The 14,811-nt window shown below is 38.1% G+C and overlaps 1 long non-coding RNA gene across 1 annotated transcript in view; it reads right to left on the reverse strand.

The window, feature by feature from the left end:
* The window catches only part of LOC122705612, a 577,195-nt gene that overhangs the window by 426,445 nt on the left and 135,939 nt on the right, over positions 1 to 14,811 (reverse strand). The window lies entirely within an intron of this gene.

Below are 14,811 nucleotides of genomic sequence, written 5' to 3' on the forward strand. Positions count from 1 at the left end.
AAATTTCACTGTTATTTTGAAGACTGATAACCAAATTGGGTTTCCCTGGTGGTTCATATGGTAAAGAATCTGCCTGCAACACAGGAGACCTGGGTTTGATCCCTGGGTCAGGAAGATCCCCTGGAGAAGGGAAGCGCTACCTACTGCAGTATTATTGCCTGGAGAATTTCTTGGACAGGGGAGCCTGGTGGGCTAAGAGTTGGACATGACTGAGTGACTAACACTTTCACTTTCAATCAAATTAGTGTGCACATTTTGTTTGGACTGTTTTATTTTCCCAAGAGAGTTACTATATTTTAAAGAATCTGAAGAAGAAGAATTGAACCGGCATAGTATTAAGAATAAATGTAGTTCTTAAAGAAGAATAATTTCAGATACCATTAATGAATTTGAAAATAATAGGTGCTTTTTTAAGGACCAATATTTAGCAATTGAGTATGTAAATTCATCGTTAAGATAATATAAGATTATTCAGAAAAAACATAAATTCTGTTAGAGAAAGATTTCATAGCAACTCTAAAGGTTTCATTACATGCAATACACACAAACTTGTAAAAATTCTCCTGGCTTCTTAACTCCCACAGGTCCATCACCTCCCTCTGCCCAGCCTCCTGTGGAGGTGGGGCACACATTTGCATGGCCCTCCCTCCAACTCCAAAAGCTGGTTCAGGGAGTGGAAATAAGCTGGGGCTTGTAGGAGCATCATGAATCCCGCATAAGAGGTTGAGAGAAGCTTCCACCACTGCTTTCTATTCGTGATTCCATAGGAGAAATTTCCATAGCAGGCCTGATGAATTTCCTGATCAACCTGCAAATCCTGCTATGGAAAGAAGAATGGGCCAAAAAGCTGAGGTGCAGCAGGGGCACTGGCAGGCTCTAGATGGATGGTAGTGAGAGACTGGGCATCCAAACTTAGATGACTACAACCGATCCCAGCACGTCTAGAAATACTCACAAATAGAGAGATGATGAGAAGTGTTCCAGATATGGGGATTTTATATATGCTGCTGAGAAGGTAATTGGAACTGGAAAGTTCAGGCAAAAATTGTTTCTGATGTGCCAAGTGTGGCAAGAGTCTGGGATCAACCACACTGACTAGGAAAGAAGGTGAAATCTACTGTAACAGATGCCATGCAAAGAACTTTGGGCCAAAGGGATTTGAGCAGGAGCCCTTCCTTGTTCACGCTCAATGAAGGTATAAACTCAGAACCCAGATAACACACTGAGAATCTCCACATAATCAAGATGCAGGTTATCTAACACTAAACTGCTGTAAAATTCTACCAGCACTTAAGTACTGTACGTTATGCTGTACTTGGATTGACCGACTAAAAGAGAGCACTGTATCCTTCTGTTTTATCCATCAGCATTTTCAAGAATCATTTCTTTTACATTTTACATAAAGATTTAACTAGGAAAAAACAACATCTCTATTCAATATAGTAATTCAAAAGCATATGGATGTGTGCTCAGTCGTGTCTGACTCTTTGTGACCCCATGGACCCTGACCCACCAGGCTCCTTTGTCCGTGGGATTTTCCCAGCAAGAATACTGGAGTGGATTACGATGCCCTCCTCCAGAGCATCTTGCCGACCTGACCCAGGAATCGAAACTGTGTCTCCCGCATTTCCTGCATTGCAGAAGGATTCTTTACCACTCAGCCATCAAGAAAGCCTCAAAAGTGTATATATTAATATTAAATAGGTGTAATATGATACAACTTCTGTTTGTTTACATTTCAACCTTATTCCTCATTTCAACTGCTTTGCAATTGGGACTAAACCATTAATTTCACTAAGGCTCTTAACATCTGTAAATTTTTTTTCTGGCTTAATTTTCCTATGCACTTTTTAAAATACCTGTAGATTATAAAAGGCACCAAGGCAAAAATCTGCAGATTGTCTAAGAGGTCAAAAGCTGAATGTGAGAAATTCTCACAGATTGCAATTGCCACGGGCCACAGAAAGGAATCACATGAGTAAAGCAGAGATTTCCAAGGAGCATATGCTCTCCAGGAAAAGTAGAATCTCATTCTATCCAACATATGCTTGACATTTCCTTCATCCCATATTCCCTCAACAACTCCACCAGTTCTGCTCAGGTCTTCAATATGTGGTAAAAAAAAAACCTATCTTTTGAGGAGATTTCTCTGCTGATTTTATCAAACCCAAGTTACTAATTTTGTGTTTTATCCCCGAATGACAGACTTTGAAATCTGCCTGTTCCTTGCTTTTGATACCCTACTTTGTTTAAAGACTCCTCCTTTTCATGTTTCTAATTAACTCTTATTTATTCTTTCAGATTCAGTTTTGATCTTACTTCATGTAAGTCAGGGTAGCTAGGTTACTCTGCAGTAGCAAATAATCCCTAAATCTCATGGATAAAAATATTAAGTGTTTATTTTGCATTCATACCAGATGTTTGATGTGGGTTGGTAGGAGGTTCTGTTAACTGTAGGTCCACAGAGCTGACAGAGGCCCTATCTCATTCTTTCAGGATTGTTATGGCAATTAATAGGGAAGAAAGAACCAAGACACGATGCACTGGTTCTTCAGGGTTCCATGCAAAAGGTAAAACAACACCTCTGCCCGCATTTCATAAATGAAGCAAGTCATCTGGACATACCTAACTCAAACGGGGGTATTGGGAGTGCAGTCTACTGTGTGCCCAAAAGAAGGGCTACCACTTGTGATGGTTTCTTTTATCTTCTAGGGGATAAAAATTATGTCATGTTTATCATGATATGCCCTGGTTATGTATATTTTAGATTCTGTATATCGTGAGTGCCTATTCTGTGTCTAACAATTTATGTTACTTATTATTAATAACACATTATCTTTGCTCTTCAGAACAGGAAATCAACATTCAACCATAAGTTAATTAATTATTCCATCTCTAACTAGCAAAAGCAGAACATGCTGAAAAAATGAATAGGTCTTTGAGATGACTTTCTTCCCTTTCTTTTTCTTTTAACTTTGAGGGAAAACATTCAGCAAACAGTGAGATTTTATAGTCAAAGGTAAAATAGTGAACACAGGGTGAGGAAAGATCTATTACCTTCTTAATTAGCCCTCCATTTTTTAAGGCAGGGAAATATTAAGCCAAATTGGAAAACTTATCATAACACTGAGAAGGAACCTAAATTTTCACCCAAGATCATATAAAAAAACATAAATGAGATCCCAGAAATAATTTCCATTTTATTTTTGACTAGGGCATAGAAAAACACTTAGATTCCCCCATAAGAGGGAAACACTCTCTTCTCTGCTCAAATATAGAAGACTGTGGAGGTGTTAATGACAGATCTGATTATGCACTAGCAGAATAGTAACATCTGCACATGGGCAAAGATTCCCAAAGGCTGACTGACAACTCTGCTTTTGCAGATAGTTCTTGGAAGGGAAAAATGAGTTTCTGTTATCACTTGTCACTGCTTCTCTAATGAACACTGTCTGGATCTGACTGGCAATGTCCCCCCAGCTGTACCCAAATAAGGTTATATAATAGTGCTGGGGAAAACATCTGTCTTTTGTGCTGATGCTGCATCTGTGCTCAGCATACAGATTTTTTTCTTCCTGGGTGCTAGTCATGATCACACAATTTTCCTGGACTTTCAATTGCCTTATTTTGTAATTGATTTTATGTTTCATCATTTAGCATAAGTTTTCTAACTCTCATAGGGTTTGTAAGTTTTTATCTAACTTAATCTTCCTGTTCATTCCTTTAAATATATGGGAAATGCTCTTAGGTTAATGCAGCTAGATGAACATAGGGCAGAACCAATTTGTGGAAAGAAAAATGAGGAGTCTTAGAAAAGCAAAGTCATACTTTCATTTGTATATATAACAAAGAAGAGAGTCCTGGGCTCTTCTTTAATGAAATTTGAAATACAGTTAAATTTTTTTAATTAATCAAATTAAGATGCTTATCTGTTGCAACTCCCTATCATCTTAGCATCTTGAGCATAGTAGAGTCTGTGTAAATTTTGCTTCAAGACAATGATGATCCTCATTCAATGAAGGATAACAACATCCAGATAATTGAGCAGTGCTGTAAGTCAGTTCAGACTCACCCTACTACCCGATAGTTCTAATGAACTTGATAACAATAAACATTAGGACAAAATTATATGGTGGAGAAGTATTTCCCACTCTGATCCACTTTCAACATTTCCAGAAGCTCATTTTTCAATGCCTTTCTAGCATCATGTTCAGTTCAGTTCAGTCGCTAAGTTGTGTCTGACTCTGCGACCCCATGAACTGCAGCCAGGCCTCCCTATCCATCACCAACTCCTGGAGTTTACCCAGACTCATGTCCATTGAGTTGGTGACGCCATCTAACCATCTCATCCTCTGTCATCCCCTTCTCCTCCTGCCTTCAATCTTTCCCAACATCAGGGTCTTTTCAAATGAGTCAGCTCTTTGCATCAGGTGGCCAAAATATTGGAGTTTCAGCTGCAACATTACCACGTACCACACTGCTACTTCATTTACCAAAGAAATACACCTAAAATACACCTTAGGATATATCTTTCCCTTAGGCTTTTACTCTAATATCATTTCCACTGTTGTCTTCTATTTACACAGAACAAATAAGAACTGTTTTGGCAATCATAGTAAGACAGGAAAATTGACCTCCACTTTTACACTTCTTTTGGTCTTATCACAGTAAACCCTATGCATAGTAAACCTAGCAATTGACTTGCTTTTTCAGAATAATATTTGTATAACTATAAAAGGTCATTCCTGTAAAAGTCAAAAAAGAGATTTGTCAATGAGGAATGCTATAATTGTGCTCTGATTTGAAAAATATTCCCTTTTTTTCAATACCTATAGAGGTAAAACCCAAAATGCTAGGGTCTCTCTGAATTTTGGTAGACGTACAAACCTGATCAGCATAAATACATATAACTATTTTATTTGCTGCATATTCATATTAAGTATACAGTTTTAGCATTTTCATGCATTTCTTTTAATGAAAAAGGCAAAAAAGGCAAAAAAGAAAAGATTAGGCCATAAAGTGTTTTACCACCTCGTTGAAAATTACAGTAATTAGTTGTACGTAATGAAATAAAAATGAGATCTACACTAAAAATAGAACCTAGAAAATCACTGGTATTTATAAAAAGCTTACATGTTTGCAAAAGAGGAATGGATAAAGAAGATGTTGTACATATTAAATATATACAATGGAATACTACTCAGCCATAAAAAGAACAAATAATGTCATTTGCAGCAACATGGATGGACCTGGAGATTATCATACTAAGTGAAGCAAGTCAGAGAAAGCCAAATATATGATATGGCATATATGTGGAATACAAAAACAGCACAAATGAACTTATTTGAAAAACAGAAATACAGTCACAGATGTAGAAAACAAACTTGTGGTTACCAGGGGGAAATGGGGAGGGATCAATTGGGAGATTGGGATTGACATAAAATAGGTAACTAATAAGGAGCTACTTTATAGTACAGGAAACTCTACTCAATACTCTGTAATGACCAAAATGGGGTCATTTCCCATATAGGGGTTGTTTCCCATATAGGGGTCAGTTCCCTATATGGGGAAATCATCTAAATAAAGAGTGGATACAGATATATGTATGACTTATTCACTTTGCTGTACACCTGAAACTAATACAACATTATAAACCAACTGTACTCCAATACAAATTAAAAAAAAAAGAATTTGAAATAATGGAGTTTTTGAGATAAGTTAGGCCACAGGACTGGAAAAGGTCAGAATTCATTCCAATCCCAAAGAAAGGCAATGCCAAAGAATGCTCAAACTACAGCACGCTTGCACTCATCTCAGACGCTAGTAAAGTAATACTCAAAATTCTCCAAGCCAGACTTCAGCAATACGTGAACCATGAACTTCCAGATGTTCAAGCTGGATTTAGAAAAGGCAGAGGAACCAGAGATCAAATTGCAAACATTCTCTGGGTCATCAAAAAAGCAAGAGAGTCCCAGAAAAACATATATTTCTGCTTTATTGACTATGCCAAAGCCTTTGACTGTGTGGATCACAATAAACTGTGGAAAATTCTGAAAGAGATGGGAATACCAGACCACCTGACCTGCCTCTTGAGAAACCTGTATGCAGGTCAGGAAGCAACAGTTAGAACTGGACATGGAACAACAGACTGTTTCCAAATAGGAAAAGGAGTACGCCAAGGCTGTATATTGTCACCTTGCTTATTTAACTTCTATGCAGAGTATATCATGAGAAACGCTGGGCTAGAGGAAGCACAAGCTGGAATCAAGATTGCTGGGAGAAATATCAATAAACTCAGATATGCAGATGACACCACCCTTATGGCAGAAAGTGAAGAAGATAAAGAGCCTCTTGATGAAAGTGAAAGAGGAGAGTGAAAAAGTTGGCTTAGACCTCAACATTCAGAAAACTAAGATCAGGCATCTGGTCCCATCACTTCATGGCAAATAGATGGGAAAACAGTGGAAACAGTGGCTGACTTTATTTTTCTGGGCTCCAAAATCATTGCAGAAGGTGACTGCAGCCATGAAATTAAAAGATGCTTACTCCTTGGAAGGAAAGTTATGACCAACCTAGATAGCATATTAAAAAGCAGAGACATCACTTTGTCAACAAAGTCCATCTAGTCAAGGCTATGGTTTTTCCAGTGGTCATGTATGGATGTGAAAGTTGGACTATAAAGAAAGCTGAGTGCCGACTAATTGATGCTTTTGAACTATGGTGTTGGAGAAGACTCTTGAGAGTCCCTTGGACTGCAAGGAGGTCCAGCCAGTCCATCCTAAAGGAGATCAGTCCTGGGTGTTCACTGGAAGGACTGATGTTGAAGCTGAGACTCCAATACTTTGGTCATCTGATGTGAAGATCTGACTCATTTGAAAAGACCCTGATACTGGGAAAGATTGAGGGCAAGAGGAGAAGGGGGTGACAGAAGATGAGATGGTTGGATGGCATCACTGACTCGATGGACATGAATTTGAGTAAACTCCGGGAGTTGGTGATAGACAGGGAGGCCTGGCGTGCTGCGGTTCATGGGGTCGCAAAGAGTTGGACACAACTGAGCGACTGAACTGAACTGAGAGAGACTGTGTACAGTAAGTAGAGAATAAAGCAAAGAACAAAACCCAGAGAAATACTATAATGTAAATATTAAGCAGAAAAAGATGCTGAAAGTAAATTAAAAAAAATAAATCATAGATGGAAAACCAGAAAATTATGTGTCATAGATGCCTACAGAAATATTTTCAAGGATCAGTGTGTTGTCAGTGGCATATATGTTGCTGAAAGGTCAAGTAAGGTAAGAAATGAAAAGTATTTTGCAATTAAAAATTCATAAGTGGAATTAATATAATTGGTTTCCATAGAATGTGTGTATGTGTGGGTATATACGGAGAGATGAGGGAAAAAATTGTGCAGACAATTCAAGATTAGATCTGAAATAGTCAGAAATGATATGACCACAAAGTAGGGTTAAGGAGTGAGAATAGGAAAGGAATGAACATCACGTAGTAGTGACAGGAAAGTGTGGTAGATAAAATAATGGTTCCCCAAGATGTTTATGCCCTTATCCTGAAACCTGTGAATGTGTTAACTTACATAGCAAAAGTGACTTTGCAGGTGTGATTAAGTTTAGTATCTTGAGTTGGAAAGATATTCCTGGATTTTCTGGGTGGGCTCAGGGCTCTGAGGGTTCTTCTAAGAAGGCGGCTTCTGTCAAAGAAAAAGTAAGAGGTTGGAAGCAGAGATTGGACGCATGATGGGTTTATGGGGCCCACAAGGGGAGAACTCAAGGTATTCTCTAGAATTTGGAAAAGGCACAGAAACAGATTTCCTTTTAAAGCCTCCATGAGGAACAGAGCTCTATTGACACCTTAATTTTAGCCCTTAAAGATCAATTTCTGATATAATAAATTTGTCTTGTTCTAAACCACTAAAGCTGTAATTTGTTACAGCAGCAATAAAAGAAAAATATAGAAGGTATTGGTACAAAAAAAGCAAAATATAATAAAAGAGAGGAAGTCAATAGTACAATAGTTCTGAGAAGCAGGAGAAGATGGAATCTGAAGCCACTGAAGAGAGTTGAGCCTGGGCAAAAGCAATGGAACTGGAAGATGCAGGTGCAGAAAAACCTGCTTCTAGGTTTAGGTTTAGGAGGCTAGAAGAAGTTATCAGGATGTGAAAAGAAGGAAAGGAAGGTTTGAGAAGAGAAATAGAGGTTTGAAGTAGTTGCATAATGTGTTAGAAATAAGCCTTGGAAAATATAAAGAATTTCCAGGAAGTATTAAAAGACTTCTAGAGATGGTAGTCTATATATACAGAGGAGCACATGTCTGCATGATTATGTGATTTTATTTGCAATTGCTTTTTAGTTCAGATTCAAAAAAGCCAGATGTATGGATTGATTTTTAGGGTGGGACAGTAAGGCAAAGGAAAACATATCATTGGCAAGAATGTGATTAAAAGGATTATGAATGGGGTTTTAAATCTACCTGCTCTAAACTGTTTCTGAGAGAAGTTGAAATATTTACCCAAGAAAACAGAGCTAGGAGGAAAAGCTAGTCTTTGTGGCATTATTGCATTTTATGTGTTTCCTAGTCAGTTTGCTATGTAACAAAGACTGACTTTTTTTTTTCAGTAAATTATCTGATTCTGAGGTTCTTCCAGACTAAATGCGCAGAAGCTCTCAAATTATAATATTTTGTACAGAAAATGCTCAAATTTCCCCAATGTGATTTTTATCAGAGCAAACACTTCAGTATTCTTGTTGGAGCATATCTCCAAAACAATAATTGCTAAACTTAACTCAAAATGCAAATGTTTATTTTTACATCTTTCCAAGAATATAGCAAGTAAAAAAAGGTCAAGGTTAATTTGTAAAAGACAGAAAGAAAATAGAAAGTAGAAGATATTTGCACAGTACAGTAGAATTTCACTTTAATGGAATTTAGTTTATACAATACAAATAGTGATATATGTATGTAAACAGATGTATGCAAATAGTTAATATGTAAACAGATATATGCAAATAGTTAATAAAAAGTGAAGTTGCTCAGTCGTGTCCGACTCTTTGCGACCGTATGGACTGTAGCCTGCCAGACTTCTCCATCCATGGGATTTTCCAGGCAAGAGTACTGGAGTGGGTTGCCATTGCCTTCTTCAGGGGATCTTCCTGACCCAGAGATTGAACCCAGGTCTCCCGCATTGCGGGTAGACACTTTACCGGCTAAGCCACCAGGGAAGTTCTAAACACTTAATGTCACATAGAAAACAAAAGTCATTGATGAGACTACAGACTACTATATAAAAAATGATGACTATCAAGAACAATGAAGGATCTGAAATTTTAACCTACTCACAAGCAAACAATTTTAGCCTGCCATCACTATATAGATGCTAGTAGAAGGCACATACAGAGAAGGCAATGGCACCCCACTCCAGTGTTCTTGCCTGGAAAATCCCATGGACACAGGAGCCTGGTAGGCTGCAGTCCATCAGGTCACTACGAGTCGGACAAGACTGAGCGACTTCACTTTCACTTTTCACTTTCATGCATTGGAGAAGGAAATGGCAACCCACTCCAGTGTTCTTGCCTGGAGAATCCCAGGGAAGGGGGAGCCTGGTGGGCTGCCGTCTATGGGTTCCCACTGAGTCAGGCATGACTGAAGCGACTTAGCAGCAGCAGCAGCAGCAGCAGAAGGCACATAACTCCCAGGCTAAAAAGCAAAGAAAGTTGATAACTCATAGCAGTAGCTGCTGCTGCTGCTAAGTCGCTTCAGTCGTGTCCGACTCTGTGTGAACCCATAGACGGCAGCCCACCAGGCTCCCCCGTCCCTGGGATTCTCCAGGCAAGAACACTGGAGTGGGTTGCCATTTCCTTCTCCAATGCATGAAAGTGAAAAGTGAAAGTAAAGTCACTCAGTCGTGTCAGACTCTTCGTGATCCCATGGACTGTAGCCTACCAGGCTCCTGCGTCCACGGGATTTTCCAGGCAAGAGCACTGGAGTGGGGTGCCATTGCCTTCTCCACAGAGCAGTAGCAGTAACCGCAACTTCATCACTTTGCATCAGTTGCCAAACCGCATCCTCACCTGGTAATGAAAAGAGGGCCTGATGATAACTGCAAAGGAATATGTTTTGTTACAAAAGAGGAACTCCGAGCATAGGCAATTTCAAGTTTTTTCTTAGTGCTTCAGAGGGAGGTGCTATGTCTGTTTCCCAAGGTTATTTCCTATACAGACATCCTTGAAAAGAGTCTGGAAAAAAGGGCAGCTACTGCCTTGTTAGCAAGACAGGCAGAAACATGAGGGATCCACGAAGACTTGTCTTCTAAAAACTCTTTAATTGAAGAAGGATCATCATTGGGCACCTGCAGGTTCTAGATTAATCAATATACCTCCACTTATACTTTTGGGAAATGAAGGGTAATCCTTGTGAAGCGTACCCATGTATTTCTAAATATCTTTTCACTGAACACTGTCTTAACAAAACTTCCATCCATTCTCTATAATTATTTATTATTTTTAAAGTGGAAACAGAATTTAAAGGTTTTGGACACCAAGAAAGGAGTAAATATATAAAACAATAAAAGGGGAGTAATTAATTTAGAGCTAAAAGCTAGCAGCATCTCTGAAATGGACTCATATTAAAAAAAAACCCTATAATAAAATAGAAAGTCCATTGATGTAACTATTCCCACCTCTGTCACATATACTATGTGATTAAGTCAAAACATAGATTTAGTGTACAGAATGTGGCTCCAGCTACATGAGATGTTTCCAAAAATGGTATGAAGATAAATTTTTAAAAATTATAATTTCTGAAGTAAAAAACATAGTTCTTTCGGATCTTTCAGGTCTCACTTCTGAGGCTCATCTTGACCACATTCTGAATGATTAGCTGTCTCTGTTGATATGCTAGAAATAGCAACATCTTCATTATCACACTTGTAAAAGTAAAGCTTTAGGTCTCATCTTGTCAGAATAGACAAGACCTTTTTTCTGACTGGATGTAAATTTAAATGGATGTAAATTTAAATTAAAAGTAAAATAATATTGCAACATATTTTGCAATAAAATGAATAAACAAGATGATGTGATGGAATCCTGGGAAAGGATTTTACAGTGAATGAAAATGAAGAGCTTCTCTATGGATGAGACGTGAGTTAAGAGATAAGAAACACACAAGAATCAGTACCGCCAGGTCCCTAAGAAAACAGTGCAGGGAAGAATGGAAAGAGCAAGAGGTAGGATCCCAAAACCAGGAAGAGCAGCAAGTCTGTATGACTGTAGGATGGTGAATGAGAAGAATTCAGAATCAGGTGAGACACTGGTAGGCCTAAAGGCTGGAGCAAGAAGTTTGGATTTTATGCCTTAAAAAACTGTAGTAACTGAGGAATTTTTATAGCTGGAAAGAGGCATTATTTGACTGGCTTTGGGGGCTCAGTAGTAAAGAATCTGCCCGCCAATGCAGGAGACATGGGTTCAAACCCTGGGTCAGGAAGATCCCTTGGAGAAGGAAATGACAACCTACTCCAGGATTCTTACCTGGAAAACCCATAGACAGAGGAGCCTGGGCAGCAAAAGAATTGGACACAACTTAGCGACTAACAACATCAAAAATACCGTCATTCTAAATACTGTATGAAAAACTGATTTAATGGGGCCCAGGAATCATGGCAGGAAAATTGGCATACTTAGAAATATTTGAGTTATTCCTTTCTTTTTTTTTCCTTGGCAGCACCTCAGGGCATATGAAACTTCCCCAACCAGGGATCAAACCATATCCCCTGCAGTGGAAGTGCAGAGTCTTAATTACTGGACTATGGGAAGCCCTGATTTATTCCTAAAAGCATGTGATGATGTGTTGTAGGAGGAAAACATAAGTGAGAAAAATAACATTTCCCAAGTTGTGAGCTCTACAATGTTATTTACTTAAAAGGGATATAAGATATAATGCATACTAGACATTATAAACTTGAGATACTGATTTTATGTCCAACTGAAGATGTAAAATAAAATATTGGATTAATCATCTGATCATATAAAATGAGCAGTCATCATATACAAATATTGTTTATAGTCATGGTATTAGATGCAATCACCTGGGTTGAAGGTAGACAGAAAAGAGTGAAAAGTCCTCCAGCTTAACCTCAGGGGCACATCTAAGTAGGTATATCCTGAAAAGGGGGCCTAGGAAGGAGGGAAAGAGAGAGGAGAGGAAAGTCAGGAATGTGTGATTTCAAAAAATTCAAGAGAGGAACCATTCCATAAAGACGGGAGGTTGATGAGATTTCAAGTAAGATGAGGCTAAAGAAATATTGGTAAGTTTGGCAATGTATTGTTTTTTATCAACTAGGTTAGTATAGTCACATTAGTTGTGAGGAGAGAAGTCCAGCTAAAATTGATTAACAAGTAAATAGAAGATAAAATCAGACACAAATTGTAGAAGACAATTTGAATATTTTTCCATGAAGATTAATAGAAAATGACTTGTCACTGAAGGGGTTGTGTCATCAAGAATGAATTTTTTTTTTTTTTTTAGTACAGTAGAGTTATAATTCACTTACTAGGAGACAGTAGACCAGCTAATGTCAATAATCTAGTGGAGCAGCAGAATAATCTGATGATTTAGAAGAGAATGGTAAATAGTGAATAAGCTAAAATTTTGACTAAAATCAAATGAATATTATCCAGAAACAAAGGAAAAGAAGGGATTTTGATAAAAGTAAGGGTTAAGGGAAAAGACAGACAGAAGATAGAGATTTATGTTGGATTACAGGAAAAAGCAGGGGGGTTCCCTGGTGGCTCAGTGGTAAAGAATCTGTCTGCCAGTGCAAGAGTCACAGGTTCTATCTCTGGATCAAGAAGATCTCCTGGAGTCAAAAATGCTCACCCACTGCAGTATTCTTGCCTGGGGAATCCCATGGACAGAGGAGCTTGGTGGGCTACAGTCCATGGGGTCATGAAGAGTTAGACATGACTTAGCGACTAAAGAACAACAAATAGAGAAAATAATGTTTTCAGAGTTAGATTTGATTTTTCAAGGAAGCATAAAATGGAGTCATTACGTGAGAGTGAGGGGTGGTGGGAAAGGAAGGTGGTGAGAACTTGGAAGATAAAGAACATATACCAACAAAAAATAGTAGGTTTACTTGGTAGCACTACTATTTGTTTGCAGTTAGGAATTACTAGTGGAACAGATCACCATGCTTGTGATATTTCTCCCCGGTTACAGATGGCAGTTTTGTGGCAGGTGTAGAGATAGAAGACCCTGCATTCAAGCATGATAGAGTTCAGTTCAGTTCAGTCACTCAGCCGTGTCTGACTTTTTGTGACCCCATGAATTGCAGCATTCCAGGCTTCCCTGTCCACCACCAGCTCCCAGAGCTTGCTCAAATTCATAGACATTGGGTGGAAAGGGAGTTGTGAATATTTTCAGTGCAGTTTTTTAAATGATGGCTCAGTATATACTAATTGAGTGAATATGGACGTGCAGGAAAGACGGTACTGATGAAGGATGAAAATAACTATGGTAGGATAAAATGAATCAGTAAGATGTGGTAGTAGAAAAGTGATGTGCTTAAAATAAAAGTTTTAAGAATTGAGGACTTCCTATCTGCTTCCTAGATCTGAGGGGTGCAGGCAAAGCATTATCCTCAGCAGAGAGTTAAATTTTAGATAAAGTCAGGAGGTGAGCATAAGTAAAAGACTAAAGATTTATGACTTGTTAATTACTGGTTCAGAGCTTCCAAAGGCACAGTGCCTTAATCTTGCCCTTCACAAAAGGGATGAAAGATGAGAACAGATTAAGAGATGTCCAAGATGGCAAGGAAATTAGAGTTCAGGTGATGATGCATTAACTGGGATGCCCAGTTTCTGGAAATGATGAATATTCCCCACAATAAGCAATGGTAAACAGTGGGATTTGAAATGACTGTCATTGAGCAAAGTGGGCCATTAGTTCAAGCTTGTTGTTATGGGTTCCTGGAACCATTAGTCTGTTTTATAGCTAGGAATGATATAACACTGTTGAGTAGGGACGTGATAGCAGAAGTGTACCCTCTAGATCCTAAGGCACTGTGGTTAAAATTATAACCACAATAGTTATACTGATATACTATATCAGAAGTAAAATAGACATAGCTTCAAATTCTGGTTACACAGTTTAATTTCTAGGAGAATCACATAACTTTAAGCCAAGAATTTTTTCATGTGTTAAGAAAGAAACATAAAGAAAAATATAAAGATAGATAATCACTCTTACCTCAGTGGGGTGAAGTGAATGTTAAATTGAGTGAAATGAGGTGTCATAAAGTACCTTCTGGATGTCTGGATGTTATTTTTCTCTCCCACTTTTCTTAAGGGACCGTGTCTTCCCACCTCTTTACCTCATCCCACTACCTCATTAGTATGCAATGTGCCAGCTAAGTAACAACGATAAGTTTAATAATTGAAAGAAGTGGTATTCATTTTTGTGATAGCCTGGCTCATAGCAAGTTCCCTAAGTATTTATCTGTCAAATTATCAAAATGTGTAACTGTGAACATATTAAATCTTCAAATCCAATTATTGCAACTTGAGTACTGAAGGGTTAAGCAATATCATTTTCATAAGTTAGGAAGATGTTAAACCTCTCTGAAATGTTGGATAAATGTAACTGTTAGTACTTGAGTATCTCCTTTTTCTTTAAAGGGAACTTTGCAAGTTAATGTGATTAGAAATTCAAGATAGAATTATTCATCTGCCAAAGGAGTCATCTTCCATTTGAAACAGGGTTGCCAAAGTAAGAAAGACAGCCACATGTATCCCATATTTTA

Source organism: Cervus elaphus, chromosome 12 (assembly GCF_910594005.1).
Source record: "Cervus elaphus chromosome 12, mCerEla1.1, whole genome shotgun sequence".
NCBI classification, from domain to species: domain Eukaryota; kingdom Metazoa; phylum Chordata; class Mammalia; order Artiodactyla; family Cervidae; genus Cervus; species Cervus elaphus.